The sequence below is a fragment of the Ixodes scapularis genome, unplaced genomic scaffold (genome assembly GCF_016920785.2).
Source record: "Ixodes scapularis isolate PalLabHiFi unplaced genomic scaffold, ASM1692078v2 PGA_scaffold3__209_contigs__length_174095766, whole genome shotgun sequence".
NCBI classification, from domain to species: Eukaryota; Metazoa; Arthropoda; class Arachnida; order Ixodida; family Ixodidae; genus Ixodes; species Ixodes scapularis.
Window position 1 is genome coordinate 12,993,920 of NW_024609868.1, and position 23,057 is coordinate 13,016,976.

Genomic DNA, 23,057 nt, shown 5'->3' on the forward strand with positions numbered 1-23,057 from the left:
CAACCATCACCAGGCTCGTGCTGCAACGGAGTGTGAATCAGCTTTACCGGCTGGGTGTACTGTGTACCCTAAGGCAAGAGAGACGGTTAGCAGCGGGCATTGGATGACAGCAAACAACGACTCAAGAAACCCCTACCTAAAGACCTGCGGCACAAGATCCACTTGGTTCGAGTCCCCAACACGTCTCAGAAGAGAGAAGAGGACGTACAGAAAAATAATCTGCAGAATCGAAAGGAACTTTGGTCAGCATAGTAAAAATGCCGCAGCGCATCCTTGACCCCTTGTGCCTTAAAAAAAAAAAAAAAAAAAAAAAAAAGAGCGCTCGGATTTTTTTTTTTTTTTAAGGGGGGAGGGGAGTATTTTTTAAGAAATGTAACGAAATACATTTTATCCTGATTGTATCGCGATACAAAGAACCATTCCAAATATATTTCGATACAGGAATACAGATACTGGTGAAAAAAATGTATCGCGATACAGAAATACAGATACCAAATGTATTTCTGAAATACTATCGCGATACATTTGTATCGCGATACTGCCCAACCCTGCCTTGAGGCTAGCGGGAAACGAATCTTCCAGATCATTATGACTAAAAAAACGCTCTGTCCAATGGCCCTGTGTATAACTTTGCTCCACTATGGACTCCTTAATCTATACGTGTATCTTTCTTGAACCGTGTGCGCCGAAAACAAAGGCAGGGGAAGAGACGAGAGCGTTCGGGGACGTCAGATGGCTGAGCTCTGGTTCGACTGATTAGTGGGTACACCTAAAGCTAGCTGTCTTTGTCTCACCTGCCCTCGTCGAACGCGTTTGAATGGGAAAGCCAAATGCGTGAAGCCAGCATTTGGCGTTCTAACGTGTCTGACGAGTGCAGTAGACAATAGAGCTACTAGCTTCAGGTCTACGCACTAACCAGTCGTTTCAGAGCTCGGCGTTCTGAAGTCCCCACGTGCTTCGTCTCCTCTCCCTCAATTACTCGGCGCATTAGCCTGTGGGGAAGGCGAGCCGTGTAAGGCGACAATGTGTCAGGAGAAAAAGTGTAGTCACCTCACTGCCATTCAGACTGGCTAATGATGGGTGCAAGGCACTTCTAGCCGTCTTCACAAGCCAAGGTGATTAGAATGGCATCATTGGTTGGTGCTGTAAATATTTTTTTCGGCTGGCGTACACAAGTGTTACCTCGAGGAATGCAGACAAGCTTAAACGACGCCGTTTCTTGCAGTATGTAGTACATACTGCAAGAAACCGTTATCGTGCCAATATTTACCAGAAAAAAACACGTGGAGGATTAATGAAGGTCATGAACGTACGACGCCCCGCTGGCGACGATGTTTGAAGGAGTCCGACTCAAAGGTGCAGTCTACTCTAGGACACGGACCAACTAAAACAACGCGCAAAGTTCCTTATGGCAGATTGCATTCCTTAACTCTTCGCTCTAACGGTGGTGATAAGTAAACAAGATTACGTAAGTCACGCACCCTCGACTTCGTGAATCGAATAAAAAGTACACACAAGAACAATCTCGTTAGAGTCAATTCCCCACCTTCCGCTCTATGCCTTCGAAGGCGTTCGTTTTTCTTGGAGAGGACAAGCCGCGTGATGCCGCCAGTCGTGAGCCATGTTTTGCTCCGGACAAAGTGGATAGATTGACTTTTGGAAAGGGTCTATTCCAGCGGGGGCATGAAAACGTCCCTTGATGCAGCCTGTTCTCCGTGTGATCTTAAAGCTCGTTCACACACTTGCAACCGAGTAGGACTGGCTAAGACAAGACCGTTTTTTAGGCCAGATGCGCTGCTGCGGGTCAGGTCCTAAGCCGTCGCAAGAGGCTTAAAAACCGGTCTCGTCTCAGCCAGTCCTACTCGGTTGCAAGTGTGTGAACGAGCCTTTACGACAGACCTCAGCGGACGCTACGAGTTTTCGTAGACCGCGTTTCCCCCGCCGCTAAGCCCTCCGCAACGAAGAAACCGTTACTGCGCCTGCGCGCCGATGGCCTTGACTGTAGAGTTTCAAGTATCGTAGCGGGTTGCGGAAAGCGTTGCGCGACGGCGAAAACGATTTACGAAAACTCCCTATCCCAATGTGAGTGCCACGCAGTGCTGCCGACCTCCGAGACCACTTTTTCCCAAACCTTGATCCGAAAATTTTCTAGATTTCCCTAGACTTCTGGAAAATGTCTTTGTTCACGCAAATATTGAGATTATAGTTGTGTTTTAGCTTGAGACGAGATGTCGGCAGTTATATTACATGTTGAATTTTTGACTTGTTTCGCTTGGACTATTTAAATATAAAAATTATATATTAATTATGCATGTACTAGAGAGTCGAAAATTACTCGCCACGGATTATAGGGAGCTTTCGAACATATTATTTATTACAGAGAGAGCGGAAATAAGTCATTACGATTAAAGCAAAATCTTATTTTAGCTGACACTTTAATATAAAAAGCAAAAATATTCTATACAAAGAAAAAGTACGCAGAGCTTTCTGCCAGAGCTACCAAATAAAACGTGGGTAAAAAATATTGACAAGGAGTTTGCACATGTACTCACTGTGAAACACATGAATACGTCTTTACACTGTGTACATGCTCTTCCAACCATTCCTTTAAACTTTTTCGTATAATATACACAGCTTTAAAAAAATCTTTTGTAATGTGTCACAAAAAAACTTGCATTTTGCAAAAAAAAAAAAGGGTTTACAAGCGACATAACTCTTAAAAGAATTTAGATTTGAACAAATGTCTTTATTTCCCTAAACGATTCCCAAAATACCTAGATCTACGAGAAACTCTTTGGAATTGGCAGCACTGGTGCCGCGTGACCTACGGGAGGGGAACAGCGACGCGTGGCAGACGCAGACGAACTTGCGCTATGCGGAGCGTAAGTTCGTCTGCTTCTTGCACAAGGGTTGCGATGGTATCAGAACGCCGAGTTCTTATTGACTGAATTAAAAAATAGTGGGTAGACCTCGAGGCGTCTAGCATCGAGGTCTACTCACTATCTTCTCAATCAAGGCCAATCGGAGCTTGGCGTCATTCTGACGTCACCACAACTCCCGCGCAAGAAGCAGACGACTTGGGGCCCTAAACTCGTGAAACACAAAGTTGTAGCCGGAAGTTTGCGGAGCGCGCTGGTTGGACGTCGGTGAAAAAATTTTCAGTGGCTTAGCTCGGCTACGCCAGGATATACGTAGCGTGAGCTTAGGTTCAGCTGGTTATTCTTATGGCTTTCCTGGTTGTCTACGATTAGCTTGGTTATCACGCTTACTGCTGCTTCAATGACACACACACGGTATACGCATTATGTGACACAAAGTAAACGTTCGGCCACATCGTTTAGAACCGGAAGACCTGGTGGCATGGGCGGGTAATGATACCCGTTGGTAACGCTAAAGAGTGAATCTTCTGCTTAACGAGAAAGTTCTTGCACGTTGTACAAACCCGCGCCACGGTTTCACCCCACTCAGGCGGCGCCGCTAAACTCAACGTTTCACGCATGGCAGTACTTACCGGCGTCAAGTCTTTCATGTGCCAGTGTCTTTCACACACGTCGCACACATATCCAAACGGATTGTTTACGAAGTCTGTCTCGAAGGTCCGAGTAGCACTGGCGCTTTCGCTAAGGGTCACCATATAGTCAGTCAATCGGCGAGCCTAGACGTCATCGACGGCGTCTTGTTGTTGCTGCTGCTGAGATGGTCGGGCACGTCGCTCAGCCTCCTGCTGCGACGCCGCTTTGCTAGACGTTCTTTCCTTTGCTCCGGTGTCTCCGCAGCACGTTTAGCCTTCTTCTGTTCGTTCTTCCTACGCAACTACTTCAGGATCCGATAAGTTAAGCTTCTCCGCTCTTCTGCGCCGCTGAGCAGCAATTTCGCTCTCCTTCTCCATGGCTATACACACTGGCAAACGCCCCGCTATATGTATACCCCCACTGATACCTCTGCGCATGCGCACAAAATGAGAGGCGCTATCAAGCGGCTCCGGGGCAGCGTCATACTTGGCTACTGTGCAACGGAGGCGCACAGCTGGGCACGCGGCGGCGCCAGTGCGTCTGCCGCGGCTATGACGTCACTCCTCTGGAATGCGCAGACCGGCGAGGCGCGCGCAGCGGCGGCGGCTCAGGCGCGCCAGCTGTGCGCCGTGTGACGTCACTGCTCCTCGCGCATGCGCAGCACGGCTCTCCAGGAGCCACGCGAAACTGCTCAACCTCGGCCATGTAACTCACGCTACAAAAAGCGCAAAGTCATCGTCGTGATAGGCCAGTCGGTGCGCACCGTCAACTTCGACTCCAACTTTGTGTTTGACGAGTTAGCGACCTTGCTCTCCTCATAGTCAAGCGATTTCTTTACAGTTCTGGATTGGCTGGGATGACTCGTAGCGTCCGCTGTGTTCTATCGTAAAGCGAAACTTTCGGGGCATAACATCCCGCTGCCTAAACATGCACGCAGCACAATTACCATCATTGACACGGCAGTCAGCGTGACGCTCCTTCGCGGGACGCTGCGGCCGTAAGGCTTCTCAGGGACACACAGCGGTGCTTGCAAAACGTCCACGTGCCTAAGATCAAACCGGACCCCCTCGGATCGCGAAGCAGGTGCCATAACCACTGCGGTATGGGCGAGCTCCTTTCTAATTTTTCTTTATTGCGCACTAACTATTTTGTGCTATGTTATCGAGGCTAGGGTAGCTTCCACAGTGCTGCAGCTTTACATTGCTGCCAGAGCTCGTTTAGTTTCGTCTTGCGTCTCATGAGTTCACGCTTTCGTGCAAAAGATTCGCGTTGGAGCACTGAGAAATGTACGGTAGTTTTCATAACGTAGAAAAAAATAGACAGATAAAGCCTAGTATAATCTGATTTTCTTTAAAAAAACGTATATTTTTTACATTGTTGGTGCACTAACTTATTGCCTTTCTCGACAGACAGCGCGGCGCAAGTCGAGTGTGGTCGTGCGTACGGCAACGCGTGTCGCTGGTGGTGTGTTTGAAAGCCACAGCCTGGGTATCTCAAGCCTCGCGTGCGAGGGCTTCACTGTGTCATCACGTGTCGTCACCATCGACTCTCAGTAATGGCTCAGCAAGACCGAGAAACGCACTATTATCTCCGGCCGCCCTCGTAGCTAATGGAATGGGAAGGCAAGGTCGAAGCCATAATCCTCTAATGTCAGTTGGCGTTCCGCCAGCAACACAACAGCGAAGCGTTTGTTGGGTAGCGATGTCCCGCATCAAATGTTTCGACATAATGCTGCGTAGCTGTTTTCAGTCCCTCCCTCGAGTGTGCTCACACTTCGAAGTACTCGGGAAGAGACCGTGCTGCGCTTCGGATTCACCGTATTGCTGCTATCCTAGCGAGCTGTAGGTCATGTTCAACGCTTCGTGATTCCGTCCATGTCAAAATAGGCAATGAAAATAGCAAGAATCGCTATCGAGGCACATCGCTTAAACAGGACGAAAAGTGAGCTCCCAGCTCTCGCTCTGAAGAATAATAAGCTACTATAGTCGGTGACAGCTTAAGAGGGAAGTGAAAGCTCCTCCCACCACTTCCCACTTTAGCAGAGCGGACGCTGGGGAGGAGGCGACCTTCTCTCCAGCGTTCGCTCTGCTAAAGTGGAAAGAAGTGGGAGGAGTTTCCACTTTACTCTTGACCTATCATCGACTACTATATGTTTGACTCGATTTTATGCTACGTCGGTCTGAGCATCTGCAAGGCACCGCAGTTGCTATGAGATTGAGTTGACGATTCACAGTGTGCCGCATTACACTGCACATTGGCGCACAAACGCGGATTCAACCATTTGCGGTAACGTTCGTCTGAACTATAACTGTTACTCTAGCAACGATCTCGCAGATACAGCGGGCGTGTCTCTTAAAAGGCAATGTTAGTCAGCGTATCGAAAGGCCTTTTAGAAGCCACCAGCTCGAACTCAGCTTCGACATTCTCTGCTGCAAAAACGCCTGACTGCATGGTGCAGTCCCTGTTGACCAGGCCTGTTTTAACTCGTGTACACCGTAATGTTATTAATTACGGAACCGAACTCTCGTATGAAGGGCGGGACCTGACATGGTAGCCAAATGTTGTTTTAAAGGCTGAAGCGGCCAACTTATCCCCTCACTTTTATAAAAGTGAATTAGTCTTCCTCTGCTGTAGTTTGCACCAAACGCTGCATTCCGGCGCAAGCTACTCGAACGCTTGAAAGCGAAGATGCAAGGTTTGTTGAATGCACTTTGGCAAATTATAAGCAAATGAGCAAAAATATAGCGCCTTATTTCGTGCTTCGGGGTCTTACATCTATAACCGCAGAGATAAAAAGGTATACTTTTCTCGTGAGATACAACGCAAGAAGGGCGCATATAGACTTGTCGGTTTTAATCAATAGACGCCGAAAAACATCTGCCAGTGTCAAAAATACAAAATCGGTTAAAACCGAAAAATACCGATTTATAAAAATGTTTCTGTTTTACCTTTTATTAACTTTTTGTCGAAACGCACCTTTCTTAGATGTTCGTCAGGCGCGTAAAGTCTTATCAAGTATCAATCACCTGCCGGTCCCAAATCGGTGGAATATCACTGACCTTGGAGGGCAGTGGCATGACAGTTAGGTCAGTTACTACGGACGGATTGCCTCAATGTAGCAATGCGTGTGTGGTAGCGGGAATCGGTGCATGGTAAGAATAAATAAAACTGCTAAAAAGGAGAGAAAGACAAGCAGAAGACACACAAAAACGCAGCGCTGGGTCCAACTTGTCCGTCCGTCTTCTTTTGCTGTTTTGTTCCTTCTTGTCACAGCGTGTTCTGTTCAGGTCAGAGCTGCAAGACGGTGTTCGAAACTACACTGGCGGTCGTTATCGGTTGAATCTTGCGAAGGAAACTAATACCAACTTGCTTTCCTCGTAGTAGAAACACTTTGCCTGAGAACAATAAAATGTGTGTGGTTGCACAGAGCAGAAGTGTAGCAGAAAGCAAATAAACTGAAAAAGCTCCGAATGATTACTTTAATAGGTATATACTCGGACTTCGACCCTCTTTCGGACTCGTTGTCCATGGTTTGCAGGTATTTTCGCATTATGAGAAACGTGAAGCGTTATGGAAATATCTAAAAAAATATTAATTAAATTCCAACTCGTAGTTTTTTTAGACGTCTTTCACCGATAAACATCGTGTTTAGTATTCGCACAATACAAATAGCAGAAAAACCTCCGAAAAACACCGAAGAACCTCTGCCGATTTTTCTCATAAACACTAGAAAATCTACGGCCTAATAAAAAACATCGTGCACTACAATACAAGATTGCAGTCTTCTTATTTTTTTACTGCACTATCGTGGTGTGTAATGAAAATAGCTTACTAATTAATCATGAGCTTATTTGGTACTGATAAGCCGTCCATGCCAACAAGGTGTTAGATAATGGGCAGTGTGGCCAGGACACCGGATGATATCTTACATTATATAATGTACTGGAAAGTTTAAGTGGAGATTTCAATATCTGCTGCTGCTCTGAATATGTAACGAATTTGCACAGATGTAAAATCTGAACATCGTGTTAAAAAAAAACAAAAAAAGAACGTGTGTGTTCATTTTTCAGCAAGCAACCCGATTACAACGAAAAGGGAAAGGATCTCAGTGAAAAAATGCTTCCTGACTTCCTAAAGCAAACGTTACACTTTCGATTGTCATCTCTTCGGAATCAAGATATCAGATATCACTTATTTCAGCAGATGTTAGTAATGCAACTAGATCCTTTGAAAAAAAATGCCCTTTCAGAATTAGAATCACGTTAGTTGAATCAAATCCAATGTCTAACATTCAGTAACAAAAAGAAACCTTAGCACAATAAAGGTGAGTGTTTGTAAAGGTAAAACATTGAACTCATGCGAACGGTATTGAAATGTCAACTCAAAGTTAGACAATGAAATGCTGTGTTACGCGAAACAACACATGGCTGTCGGTAGATTCTTCTAAGATATCGTACAAAAATATGGTGTTTAGTAATATTTTAACAATAAACATTTAATGAACAACGAAGTGCGGTATGGTGTAGAGTTCTGCGATCTCACGCCCCGCGTGCCACGGCAGATTGTAAAATATGATAGTAAGGTGCATAACCTGTATGATTAAAGTACTGAGCCATTGAACGCATTAACGCGAGCCATTTGCGTTCCATCCATATGCATCTTTTCCACAAGGGCGCCGTCATCTTGAATGACGGCCCTTCCACAAAGGAAGCAATAACTATTTTGCCGTCCCCGCGCCAGTAGAAGAAATTCAGTGTACAATCGTAACCGTCACCCACTCTCGTTTTGCATCACCTTTATTTTTTTACTACTGGCAGGTTGAAATGTTTTATTATTTTTTCGTCGCTCATAACGGATATTTCCACCAGGTGGCTGGGGACGAGAGTAGAGGTAAAAAAGGTGTATACATCTAAAGGTTCAGTTAGGTGCCGTTTGAATGTTGCATACGTTTGTGAGCAAGTTCACTCCACTTTTCTGCGTAGCACTGGAAGTAAATGGAGGTCAAGAAGGCGACTGTTCACTCCCGCCTTCCATTTTCGCATCCTGGAAGAGTTTATGCCTACACAAAACGCCCAATCCATGGTTCTCGCTGATATTCTGGGAAAGAAGTCCCTGGAGCACAACGGGGTTGACGTGGTCCCGAAGGTCACGCTCTGTATGCTGGACATTGTGTGCGGTAAGCTGTTTTCCCGATAAATGTCAGATGTCAACAGCATCGGGATATTTCCGTGCGTTACTGTTTATAGAGCTCGACATAATTTTTTCGCTTCAATTGTACGAAGGTTGTAAATTTCATACGAAGTTGATTAAAAATAATCCACATAAAACGTGTCGGTACACATAACGCACACAGGTTACCCGAATTCACGTCTGTTGTGGACGATTGCTCAGGCAGAGTCTTGATTGATTTGAAAATGATTCGCCACATCTCCTTTGTCACTCGCCTCTCTGGCAAAATCAGTCCACGTGGGCACTCAATGTATTCATCGTTCGCCGACACGGACCGGCGTCTGACACCTTTTTCATGGTTGACACTTGTGCGTCCTTCCTTGAACTTCTGTATCCATTCATACACACTTTGCAGCAAAACACGTTCTCCATACTGTGCACAAAGTATCGGCACCAAACACCCTCAAACGACAAAAAACAAAACTAAATACAGCACGTTACTTTTTTGTAAAAATGACCAGTTGGGCAGCCATTGTTTCTCGCACCGCAGTCAGAATTGAACTGACGTTCTACATTCAAACCTTCACACCAATGATTGGAGAGACAGCGACCTCATATGAAAAGAACTAATAAAGCAATGCAGCCGACAAACGTTATAAAATAATCGAAGCTCGCATAATTTTTTGATCACCCGCACATAGGATCCTGGTGGTTAATCGATTGATGTACTAATCGCGAGTCAGTTTCTTAACCAATTATTTAGTGAAAAATAGACCCATGGAATTACTATGGGCAATACTGACGCCGTGTCAAAACATAATTTATTGAATGAAGTGACTTTTCTAGGATTTCACTATTTTAAAATACGCAATCGGCACCTTCTTGTACCCCTGCACTTAAAGATCACAAGTAACACTTGTCTTAAATCGACAGTCTGCATTGGTTGCTTGTCTTTCTGCTACGATATTCTTTCTAATGGCGCTGCGTTGCGGTCTCCATATCGAAACTATAATTAATTAAGACCCACGCAATTCGGGTGAATGTAAGAAGAGAAGAAACAAAATGGAATGGCAATAAAACGCGCTGTTTCTTTTTGTACTGCTATAGCATTGCCAATCCTAGTAATGGTCTCCTAAATAAACAATGAAGTAATTTCGTAATAGTTTAACAATTTTCTCAGCCTCTACATTAATCCAATTCGCCTTTTGCAAGAGCCGACTGCACGTGCGCCGTCTGCACTTGGAGGCCAACCATATTGTTTCTCGTCGCGCCCGTGAGATGGCACCACAGCGCAACGCTAAAGGCGAATTAACAGATTGCTTAACCGACTAAAAGTCTTTGATTATTCGGTTGAACTGTTTACTCGGTCTAGATGTGTTCTTTGTAGTTTTCAAGTTCTTAAAATGTTGAGCGACTTGATATATGTGCCGTTACATCCTCTTTCAGAAACGATTATGGGAAAGACGATTAACGCTCGAATCAACGAGGGGTCCGAATATGTGAAAACTGTAAGACGGTAAGTTCCCCTTACTTTTCTGAAGTCGGGTATCTTGGTAAGCTATCCCAATGACAAAGGGCATAAAAAAGCTAGTTTTTATAGCGTTGCATTGTGGTTTTCCGTTCTATATTATTTTTGTACTAGCTTGTACTGCGTAAATAGATGCGCAAATTTCAATAAGATATAAAATAGCGTTTACCGGTAGATTTCCATCTATCGGCGCCAGATTTGTAAAAACGCTATTTGAAGACGCCAACCAGTGGTGTACGAAAGCAATCGGATCACAACCCGCGACAAGTAAAAACGTTAGCGGAAAATGACCCTAAAATGTATTCGTATAACTCCGCCAGCCAAAAGCTTCCACCCGTTCTATTAACGTTGCGGCCCCGCGAACATTTGTTAGTGCCATTACAAGTGCCATAAGCTTGTCTAGCACTAATGGCACTTGTCGACGATCGCGCAAAAAAAAAAACAACCTAAAAACATCACCTCCTTGCCTCTTCCCCCCGGCGAGGGAGTCGCCAATTTTCGTCTGGTCAAACCTTGTCGGCGTTACCCCAGCACCGGACCCACTGGGAGACATGGTTGAGACTTTGGGCCCGAGCCACGCGGGAGGGAGTCCCAATTTTCCTCTGTCCCGCCTGTCCCCAGCTGGGCTAGTTAGTTGTGCAACATACAATTTTCCCGAGATAATTTTCACAGAAAGCCAGAAATGGCTACCGCTAAAGTTGCGTGATGGGGCTCTCAAAAACTGTCCATTTTACCAAAACTAATTTCAAGAATCAAAACCTGCGCACAGGGCTTTTGACGTCATCCTAGTGAAATCAAGCGAAGACTCAGATTGGACACAAACGCCGCGTCGACATTCGGTCGGACCTCGTATCCATTAAACGCGTCGAAAAATGCTCGAAATGGGGCTCGGGTCCGATTGCTCAAATGGCGCAATCCGACTGTGCACGATGACGTACCATGGAGGAAGAGGAAGTTTTTAGCAGGTCTTGATAATTCTGCGTGGTGTTACTCGAGTGCCCTTGGCAAAGGCCGGATCCAGCTATCTATAGATGGTCCATCCCTCCAACCTCCATTAAAAAAGGGAGCCATTTTTTTCGTCTCAAAGCGTTCTCTGGTTATAGTACAACCAGAGAACGATTTGTAGACGAAAAAAAAATGGCTCCCTTTTAATGGATGTTGCAGGGATGGACCATCTATAGATAGCTGGATCTGGCCTTCGCCAAGTTATACTGAAGGGCTGATAATAATCATTCAGCGTCCATTTCGGTAAACTGGACTATTTGCTCCTCAGTCATTTTTATGCGCCTTAGACCGACGCGCTGTTTACAAACAAGCCCGCGTTTGCCCACACCAAGTGTGAAGCGTGAAGTGAAGCGTCAGCGCATGCGCAGTGCCGTCAACAGCGCCACCGCGGCTGCGTGACGTCAGGGCCGCGTGTTGGTCTATACTTGCTCATTTTCTAGGTTAGGCGAGTTTTTTGCAAAAAGGCTTGTGGGCGTCATTCGCCAACTATGAAACAATGTATATGATGGCATCAAATGGAAAAGAATACCGCAGATGTCTTAATACTGTGCATTCATCCGCAAGGAAGGCAAGTTCAATCACCTGTGTTTTCACTATGACAATTATAAGCGCTGTAACTTGTCTTGTAAATTTTAGCTCGCTCACTTTTTCTACGTGCTATATTCGGGCATGTGACACTTCTCTTTTCGAGTCAATATTTTACTGTAATTTCGATGTATTAGATGGTGAAGCCCTGGGTTTCCCATAATCGCAATTGAAAGATTGGGGATAAGCAAATAATATGAAAATTCAGTTTTTTATCCTTCGAGAATTGCAAAACGGGCACAATTTATTTTTCAACCGCATTCAGCGAACGTACACTGTCTAATACAACGTGTCAATTTACCTGCGTTTATTTTCTTGCATTTTCCCAGAGCAACTTGGTGTCCAGCAACAAATTCTACGAGTTACGTACATTACACAAGTTATATGCCGATAAAATCTAACACCATTTTTTTTTCACACGTTATAATTTTTTTTTTTCTGGAAGGAAGAGTTTATTGCGCGAAAATAAACCAGAAATTTATTTTCGAAAGCAATGTACACTTCAAGGGCAATACATGAACCTAATTTCCAATGCAGGTACAAACCACATTCCGGGAACTTTAAACTTTATCGGCATTTAAAAAAAAAACTATGTTTATACGTAATGTGAAGATTTCTTATTTGAAGTTAAGCCCGCGCGACGTTTGAAGCTATATTATCAGGTTTTCTTTTATAATGAACAGCAGGTAAGTTTGAGAACATAAAATAAAGCCAATTCAACCACAGATCACGGCTATACAAGGACTCATGACCGATAGTATCACTTTGTGCTGACGCCACAACAGACTTTATAGGGGAGATTTTATGTAAAAGGGAACCAAATATTCCAGCTAATATGATCAAGATCAACGGAAGCTTACGCCTTATTGTCGTCAAACAACTACAGTGAATACTTTTAGAGCGCAGCTCTTAGGGGCCCGTTTCCGGCTTGAGCGGCGTCGCCGTCGGCGTCGGCGTCGCCGTCGCCGTCGCCGTCGCCGTCGCCGTCGCCGTCGCCGTCGCCGTCGGCGTAACCGCGCGGTGCATCATGGGAAATGTCCCATAATGCACCGCGCGAGCCCCCCACCAAGGTCACGTGACCTCGTGGGGGGTCACGTGACCCCCCGAAGTCACGTGGCCCCCTCCTCGAGGTCACGTGACCCCCGCCGATGTCGCGTGACCCCCCGATGACGTCATCGTCACTGATGACGTCACCGGCATCCACATCGTCATCGTCATCATCACTGATGACGTCACCGGCATCCACATCGTCATCGTCATCATCACTGATGACGTCACCGGCATCCACATCGTCATCGTCATCACTGATGACGTCACCGGCATCCGCATCGTCATCGTCATCATCACTGATGACGTCACCGGCATCCACATCGTCATCGTCATCATCACTGATGACGTCACCGGCATCCACATCGTCATCGTCATCATCACTGATGACGTCACCGGCATCCGCATCGTCATCGTCATCATCACTGATGACGTCACCGGCATCCACATCGTCATCGTCATCATCACTGATGACGTCACCGGCATCCACATCGTCATCGTCATCATCACTGATGACGTCACCGGCATCCACATCGTCATCGTCATCATCACTGATGACGTCACCGACATCCGCATTGTCATCGTCATCATCACTGATGACGTCATCAGTGACGTCACTGATGTCGTCACCGGCATCCGCATCGTCATCATCACTGATGACGTCATCAGCGACGTCACTGATGACGTCACCGACATTCGCATCGTCATCGTCATCATCACTGGTGAAGTCATCAGTGACGTCACTAATGACGTCATCGGTACCCGCATCGTCATCGTCACTGATGACGTCATCAGTGACGTCAGTGATGACATCATCGGCATTGGGGGTCACGTGACCCCCAAGGTAACGTGACCCCCCCCCCCTGGTTAGTTTAACCCCCCCCCCCCCCAGTGCCCTTCCCTCCTCCTCCTCAAGAGCTGCGCTCTAATTCGGCGTTACAGGGAGTTGTAAGCGGCTTTCATTTTTTCGTCACTTCAACTCTATGGAACATAATAGAGTTTCTCGTTTTAGTTTCATTATACTTCAAGGTGGCTTTATAACCACCTGAGGCCGGAAAAGTAAGGGATCAGAATTAATTCATAAATTAAATACTCTAGAACTGAAGGGCCGGAACGTTTCAGAGGAACATTGCCGTCTTTTTGACAGTACGTTCGAGCGCAATCGACGCTAAGTACAGATGTGATCAATCAAACTGCGCCAACCTTGGAACGTCAAGTCTTTCGTCACCGTTCTGTGGCGATATATTGCAGCTCGCTAAATAAACCAAGCATGAAAAAGGCGCGCTTCTATGTCTTTTTCTGCGTTTGTTTTGTTCGCTTTTCACCGCACTTCGACCCGTTATCGAGCGGATATATTTATAGAGCGACCCAGGAATGTTTGACTAGGGTGGACGGAGATTTTGGTTTTGATCTTGTACTTCGCTGCAGTTTGCCCGAGTGTTCAGGTTTTAGGCCCGTTCACACACTTGCAACCAAGTACGACCGAGTTAGACAAGACCGGTTTTTAAGCCTCTTGCGACGCAGACCTTGTACCCCCCTCCCCCTCCCCTCTCCCCCTCCCCACTTCTTCCTTCCTCCCGTTCTTACTCTTCCGACGCCACTGCTATGGTAGAACGCTCCTCGACCTCGAATTGTGTTGGCTTCTTCGCTTTTTGCTTGGCGTTTCCTCCGTCCCGGAAAATAAACCTCCAGAACAATTAGAAAATAAACTTACTATATGCCAGCGTCACTCGAGCGGCGTTCGATCGGATTGCTATTGGCGTGCAAGGGGGTGGGGGGTAGTTTGCCCGATCGCTTCAGGATTTTTCTGAGCCTCAACCTTCGGCACGTCCCTGGTCGTTTCAAACTGGATGAGTATCCTTAAACAGTGCGTTCGTGTGATTACTACTGCGTGATGCACGTTAAAGACGCCCCCCCCCCCCCCCTTCCCGGGCTGGCGGTCACAATTACTGGTCTATGGTCACACGTCATACTGCACTGGCAAATATTCCAGCATATCCGGGACACTCGTCGTCTCATTTAATTGCCTAACCAACTTCGCGCAGTCTAAATATCACACCTGAACTTTTCTAAACCCGATTTCGTGAAAACCAGTGAGGCGTGAAAACGTTATTTGAAACCGAAACTGTGAAGGAACATGAAAACCGGACTTCGAACTTTGCAAACTTGGACTTAGAAATAATTAAAAATCTTCAAGGTTTTTTATTATTATTATTATTATTTAGTTTTAAAAGTGAACCGAAACCTTCGAGCTCTTCGAACTTTATGTAGAAAGAAATTCGAAGTCTTCAATTTTTCCAACTTTATGTCTATAAAAATTCGAAACGTACGTATTTTTTTTTTTGAATTTCAGATCCAAAGAAATTCAAAATCTTCGAATTTTTTTACCTTCAAGTTCAGAAAGGTCGCTATCTTCGAATTTTTCGACCTTCAAATTCAAAAAGGTCGCTATCTTCGAATTTTTCGACCTCCAGATCTCCAGAAATTTTTTCGAATTTCTAGTTAGGAAAGCTCGTTTCTTTGAATTTCTCGAACCTCAAGTAAAGCAATATTCGAAATATTCGAACCCGAACTTTTACAAACCGTGAAAGCTTCGAACCTTTCGAATTCGAAACTCCACGATGTTCGAAAGTTGCGAACTTTTCAAAGTCGAACCTTGGTACGGTTCGAAAATATCGAAACCTTTCGAATTCGAACCTAGGGTGGTCGCGACATACCTAATTTCAAGTATGAACGCGAAAAGAGCGCCGCCAGCCCTACCCTCAACGGCGCTGAGATTAGTGACGTAGTCGTTCGCCTCAGCCACGTCATCACTCTCTCGGTGATGTGATTGGTCGGAGTCATTCTGGAGCACCTTTTGGCGCAGCCGAAAGTCCCATTTTGGAGCAGCAAAAAGAACTCTTGTAGCATAAGCACACAATTCATTTTCCTTCGTACCACTACAAACAGCATGTTAAGACTCGTGCGTTGGCCTGTCGAACTGAGACAATGCCTACTATGCCTTCTCACTTTTGTGAAACCTTTTGTTAGCATTAGTCGTACGGTAGGTTTGATACCCTCGAACACAAAACGAGCAGCTTAGTTGTGCGTAGAAGCAAAAAAAAAAAACAAAAAAACACGGCAACAATTTGCTGATTGATGAATGACAGTATGAACTGCGGTGTATAGTTATTTTTACTACATAATCAAAGATAACGCAAATAGGCCACTGAAATAATGTTTCAACAAATTAATTGAGTGCATCCATAATGACGGTTTCCTCAAATTCTAATGGTTCTAATAAAACTGCAGTTCTTAGATAAGATTAAAAAAAAAAAACGTTTTTTGTGTGTTTGTTGAACATCAGGAACAATTTATATGTAGAACTTATAACGAAAATCGGCATGTGAATGATAAATATATATGCTTTCTTAAAAACAATCCCATCGAATTCGTTAAGGTTGTTTTCGAGTTTCCAAGTTTTAAACTTGGAAACTCGAAATTGAGTTAATGGGACCAATCAAGCAGCGTTAAAAGGTCAACAGCGTTAAAAGATCAAGTCATTGGACGTTTTCTGCTTATGATTGGTTCAGTGATAACAGAAAACGTACCAAAACATGACGAACACCATGATGGTGCGCTTTTGAGGCTGTCTGATTGGTTCCATACGTCGGCTGCGTTGAGTTGACTTAAGTTGAAACGAAGTATAGATCATTTAGTTCTTGTGTACTCTCTTGACTGTGCCATCGAACAAAAGTGAAGCCATATAAAGATAATAATTAAACGAGAGTTAATATAAAAAAATAAACACTTAAAGCAGTCCATAACAGTTCAATACTCAATTACCGTACCTTTGCGAAATCTCGAATTTGAAAAATATATCGTCAGAGAATTGCAGTCCATTATACTATTATTATAATACCCGCAGCTCCCAGGCCCCTCAATCTGCTTTTAGCAACTTTTCGTCCGGAAAACTCATCAAATGTACGTCTAAAAAAAAAAAAGAACTGAATTTTTTGTTTGTTACGTTCCGCCCTGGAACGGTGCTTTCCCCTTAGCACGCGGGTGCGCTGTGGCGAAACAAGATACGCAAAACCGCGATGTCCATTTTGCGGTTGTAGCCTCACAGCAGTGCACCTGTGCGCGGTGAGAAGCGCACTCACCGAAGCCAGCTAGACTAGCAGCACAAACCACGCAAATGACAAGTATTGCGAAATGTCAGAGTACCGTCTGTAATTGATAGAAATTAAATCAAATAGTACAATATTTGAGGCTATAATCGAAAGTTCTGAAAATTCGAGCGAGCCTACCGTAGCAATCTGGGCGTGAAGCGGGGCCTGAGCTATTATACTCTAAGTATTTTAAGTCATATTGACGTTTGGCGCATCGTTGGTGCAAATTCCTAAAATTTTGGCAAAATGTAGCAGCGTAAGCACTTTGGCGCAGTTTGGCACAGCAATCACATCACTGCTGTCTCGCCGGTGTATCGTCGGAGCATTTACTAAGGGTTTAATTTTCTAAACGCTCTATCCTCGGCGGTGACAAAGACGGCACCGATCGTTTTCTCTGGGATGTGTAGATTTCGCATGAAGAGATTGGGTAATAATCGGTGCTCCAGAAGGTAGCCCTTCTCCAAAGGTAGTACCAAAATGTAATTTCCAAGTATCTATCCAATGTACGAAAATGTGCATTTTCAGGGGCATGACACAACTACCATGGGAATCAGCTGGGCATTATTCTTAATAGGTCACAGCCCTGTGGAACAACAAAAAGTGCACGACGAGCTGGATTCAATCTTCGGAGACGACACAGAGCGTCCGGTCAATCACGAAGATATGAAAGCGATGACATATTTGAAATGCGCTATCAAAGTAGCCTTCCTTTCATTCTTAAAAATGCACAGGCTCACGATAAGTGCATGTTGGTTAGAGATAAGCTCGCTAATTTTGTAAGGCGTTTTAATTGTTTCATACTTAGGAAGCGCAAAGAATTTACCCTTCTGTGGCATTCTACACAAGGTATTGTGAAGAGCCATTTGAACTCGGTGAGTTTTCAGTGATCGGCTTATTGCAAATATACACCCATACAGAAGTGAGCTGTTGAGAAATAACACGACAAATGGCGTATTATCCGGATTATAGTAAGGTGACCCTACATGTTTAGACTTTGAAATTCTGGTGTCCAAAAAATCTGATTATACAGTTTTTTTTTTTTTTTTCAAGATCGCTCAGCATGACGAAACGTCAAATGTTATAAATGATAGGTGATATTAATGATGCCTCTTGTCTAACAGAAGCTTCTTTGAGCGCTAATAACGCATAAATGCTTCAAGGTGTGCTGTCTATAAGAATAGTAGGCGCGAACTATATGCGCCGCGTGCGGAATATAGTGCCGAGAATTGCACAGGAAATACCTATGTCGTGATCGTCTCTGCGTTAGCGCATTTAACATAAATCGACGCTTTCGTTCATGTCCATTCATAATGCAACAACCGTCAAGATCAGTAATATTCACTGTTCGTTTTATTCCAAGCAAATCATTATCGCTCCCGAAATCCATATTTTCTTTTATTTCGTATTGAAAATTGACGTACGACTTTCCCGCCACTTAATTTTTTTAAGGTTTTCTTCTATACGCTATTAAACCCACTTTATTTTGCACAGCTGGTACGATCCTCCCGAAGGGAACAGTAATTCAGGTGGCCAACTATTTCTTGCACCGAGACCCCAAGGTAATTCCGAAACCCGAGAAGTTTCACCCAGAGCGCTTCTTCCCCGAGAACGCGAAAGGCATCCCTTTGCCTACTTGCCGTTCTCAGCAGGGCCTCGCACTTGCATCGGTATGCCCCGCGATAGCTTCCTAAGATAAACATGTTCTTAATGTGCATTGACAGTAAAGGCTGCTTCATACATTTGCGTTTGACTGTGATCAAGTGCGACACCCGCCATTGCAACTGTTTCACACTAGTGCCACCTATAGGGTAACCCTTGAACACTTCCGACATGAGTATATACTCATGTCGGAAGTGTCCCAATGGATGGGGCCAGTGTGTGAAGAGGTTACAATAGAACATGGCGCACTCGTTCAGTCTCACACGTGTGGGCCAGCCCTAAAGGCCCGACACGAGACGTTCACTCTTTATTTTCAGGACAAAAGTTTGCAATGTCGCAGGAAAAAGTCATCCTCGCCAACATCCTCCGAAAGTACAAGCTCAAGTCTCTGAATCAGAGAGACGAAGTCGAATTGGTCGCCCAGATAGTTCTGAGGCCTAAAACTGGCCTCAGAATCAAGTTTATTCCCCGATCAACTTCAGAGACTATGGGGTGATGCCTTACGAAGATACGAAATAAATAAACAAATGGTTGAATGATGTATGCCGCAATATTCTGACGGTCTGCCTTTCGGTGTGCCAACAAGTCTGACAGATTATAATGCAATTAAATGCAAAGGTGCAAGCGAGCTGGACAAGAATGACGGAAATCACTATACCACTTGTAATGGAAAGGTCCCGGGTTCGATACCCGGACCAGGCGGATTTTTTTCGGTCACGCACCAGTCACCTAGCTGTGTTTGGAGATTTGGGTTTGTCCTTTGTCCCTCTTGTTCCCCTTCTCCAGGGATTATTTTCGTCTGACAGACTTTTTTTTTAATACCTTTTACAGTTAAAAACGTCCTGGCTGACAAACTGAAGATATACCAACGACTGAGAGTAAATTTTAAAAAAAATATTTTGACCTGGCGGATTTGAGGGTATGTATTGGAAGGGATAATTAACGGTCTAATCACTTCAATTAGCCTAGTCAACTTTTTAAAGCTTTTCCTTTTGTGGCACATTCCAGTTAGAGGTTAGAATGTGCTTCACTTTTGTAGCGTCATTTTCTGGGGCCTTAACTGTTCACGAGCGTGTAATATAAGCAAATTAATAAACCAAGGGATTCTGAATGCAGGGGTGGAACTCACGAAATGCACTTGGGAGCAGCCACGGGAGCAGCTGAAACAGCCGTTTTGGAGCAGGTTGGGAGCAGCTAAAACAGCTGTTTTCGAGCAGGTTGAAGCAGCTAAAACTACATTTCGGAGCGGGTTAGGAGCAGCTCAGATTAGTTTTCATTGCATTTCAGCTTGAGTTTTAGTCAAGCACGGAAGCAATTTCAATTGTGCTTAGCAGCACATATGAACACGAGTGCACGGTTAGGGACCTCGTTAGATCGGATAACATTGTGAAGGATGCGAAAACTTGGAACTTTGTGAGCCTTAATGAGAACCAAAAGGCAATAACCACATGTTTCTGAAGATAGCGTCCTCGATATTTTCTGACTGGCTTTCAGCAGCTCAAAATGCAAAGCAGCACTGCTTATCGCAAAACCCACACACGCTCGACATAGTAATTATACGTGTGAACCACGTGACGTGCTTAAGCAACGGACGTGCAGTTGCGCGAAGGAACAGGGAAACAAATTTTGAGTTCATCCTATTGTGCAACTCAATATCGAAGCAGCAGACTACGATTAACGGAGTTATCGTATTCGAAGCAATAAGGAACAAGGTTAAAGTACGCCGAGCAGATGTACCGCTTGCGTGAGAGCTGCTGGCCGGCAAGGTTTCGGATTGGGCCGCGTTTCAAAAGTTATCAAATCACGATTTTTTTTTTTTTTTTTTTGAGGAATGCGGTTCCAACTTTTAACAATGAAGTACTAAAAGGAATCTTTTGCTCATTTGTTTTTAACTCGCTGACGTCCGGATCCCGGGCCGCAGAGCCCGAGGCAATTAAAGGGAAGCTACGGAGCTTCTTGGAAAAAAATGAGAAGTGAATTCTAGTGTATTTTTACCCCGTGAACCCGAATACCCAAACCATTTGCTGCGTAAGTATTGTTAAACGCAAGAAAAACGGGAAAGACAGTCGCTGTCCGTGACGTCATCGACGGATCTTTTGGCTGCCCAAGGCTAGGGGGGCGGGGCTTCAGCCCTATTTTGAGATTGCTTTTGTGGCTCTCCGGCGCGTCGCATTGAAATATAATTTTGATATATGTTATTCTAAAGGCCAAATGAACGCAATTCAAGCGTTTTTTCTCAAATGTAGAAGTGCCCCATCTTCCCTTTAACGGCTCGACCTCACTTCGGCCGACTTGCTTAGCCGCTTATAATTGAAGAGTAGTAGCAGGTGGTGTAGTGCTTGAAATCAGACCTCCGATTTCTTTCGCGCGCTTCAAGATTCGGGGTACACAGGGAGAATAAAGAGAGCAAATTATTGCAAGGTCGACCCAGCTAAACGCGCTCATTGTTGCCAATCGAGTCGATAGAAACCAAAACCAAAACAAAATACTTTTTTTTTTTTTAGCGCACGTTTTTGCGATTTGGTGCATACTGGCGCCAGGTATTGGTTGTGGCGCAGTTTCCGCAACATGGCGCAGGATGGCGCAGACAAATGCGTATGGCGCAAAATGGCGCAAATGGCGCAGCCGTTCCACCCCTGTGAATGGTTTCTGACCTAGACGTGCAATCTGTTTGGGCACCGACTTTAAAAATAATGGGCTGAGGGACACACTGCAGATCGTATTTCCAGGGACCTTACATTTGTCTCGAGCAACGTCGGGCACTAGTCTCCTTCAGGCTAGCGTGTATATGCAATATGCACTCGCCGGACCTATCAACACCGTCTTTGACGGTGCAGAGGAAGCTTTAGCTCCTGCAGCATCGTCGTCGTCTTTAGAAAGGTCGGCATATGGTGTTAAAGACAATTTCCTGAACTATTATCGCGCGTCTTCATAGACACTGATGCAAGGAGAAATATATGCCGTGTAGATTTCCCTCTCTAGATAAGAGTAGTTTGCCTTGCACTGACGTCACATCATCCATTTAGCACAACTGAAGAGAGAGAGAGGGGAAAGCCGCTTCTCTGCAAATTTTAAGAGACGGGTTAATTTTCTATAATCTTCTAGAGGGAGAATAGTGAATTGTGGGCAAGTCCGGGACAAACAAAAAAGAGTTCAGGTCAAAAGAGAGTTTCTCCTTCCCCTCCCCTTGCGGTTGCAGGAGCTTACGGGATGACGTCAGCCGCAACCTTGACTCTCAACTCTCGACTCCGAGTACTTATGGAACTCCATTTTGAGAAGACATATAACCGAGACAAAGTTCAAAATTCATTTCTTTTATTGACTATTTATTTCTCTAGTACATGCGGCACTTCAGAACAGACCGTTTAATGCTTGCCTGGCGCCAATCATGGCTCAGGGGAGGAAGGGTGGGGGAGGCAGAGCATATTAATTTTCACAAAACAAAACCTGCACATAATGAAACGACAGGTGACAAAGCTTGACGGATTTCTTCAAGCGTGATGTCACTGAACACATACTTTTAAACTGCAGGGCTGTGCTACAACCTCTCAGTCATTACTCATATACAATACTATATTATAGGCTTACAATTTTTACATGTCAGAAACCAGCACTATACAAATGCAGTGAAACTCTTTTGAACGACAAATACTTGACTGTCATAGCCAGGTGAGCCCACTATTGGAAAGCAAACTAGAATAGCCCAAAGCTTTTCTCTACACACATTAATCTCCTTAGTTTTGCATAGTCTTGTGGGATCCGTGGCTGTGCATGTATGGAAGTTCTTTTTTTTTTTCCCTTATTGCATTTGTGCTTTTGAAAATAACATTGTTCGAGATATCATCACAAGTCCCCTAGTTATATATTTTTAAGAACACAACAATTGTAATTTAGTGAGTGCGCAGAGACGTGTCCTCGACTGTTCATTTTTCTTCTACTTTGAAACTTTCCTCTTTTCCTGCCTCAGTCTCGGGCTAAGAACAAAATGGTTAACAACAATTGTGAAGGCTGCTCTGCTGTCCTACAGGATCAATTTGGCCAGCTCTTAAACAGTGAGTTTAGCAATATCGAAGAGACAGACAATTGATTGTGAATTTTCAACACTGAAAACAAGACTGGATTCTTGTTCACGTTTCTCTTTTTCCTTGCCCAGAGGAGATACCATTAAAGGGAAAGTGAAGCGGTTATGTATCTGAGAAAAAACAGTTAAATTGTTTTTCTTTCGCATCCAGGATCACGACTATCAAAATTATATTTCAGATTGATGTGCCAAGTAGCCAGAACAGAAACTTTCAAAATAGTGCTTCCCGGCACACTCGGTAGGAGGAGAAAATTGTGACATAATATGCAGAGACCTCAACATTTTCGTACCTTCCACATGCCTTACCAAGCAATTAAAAA

General features: G+C 44.6%; 2 pseudogenes; one reads left to right on the forward strand and one right to left on the reverse strand.

The window, feature by feature from the left end:
- Positions 1–3,302: 3,302 nt before the first annotated feature.
- On the reverse strand, positions 3,303–4,602 carry LOC115332260 (annotated as a pseudogene).
- Positions 4,603–6,241: 1,639 nt separating this feature from the next.
- On the forward strand, positions 6,242–19,306 carry LOC115332259 (annotated as a pseudogene).
- The last annotated feature ends 3,751 nt before the right edge of the window (positions 19,307–23,057 follow it).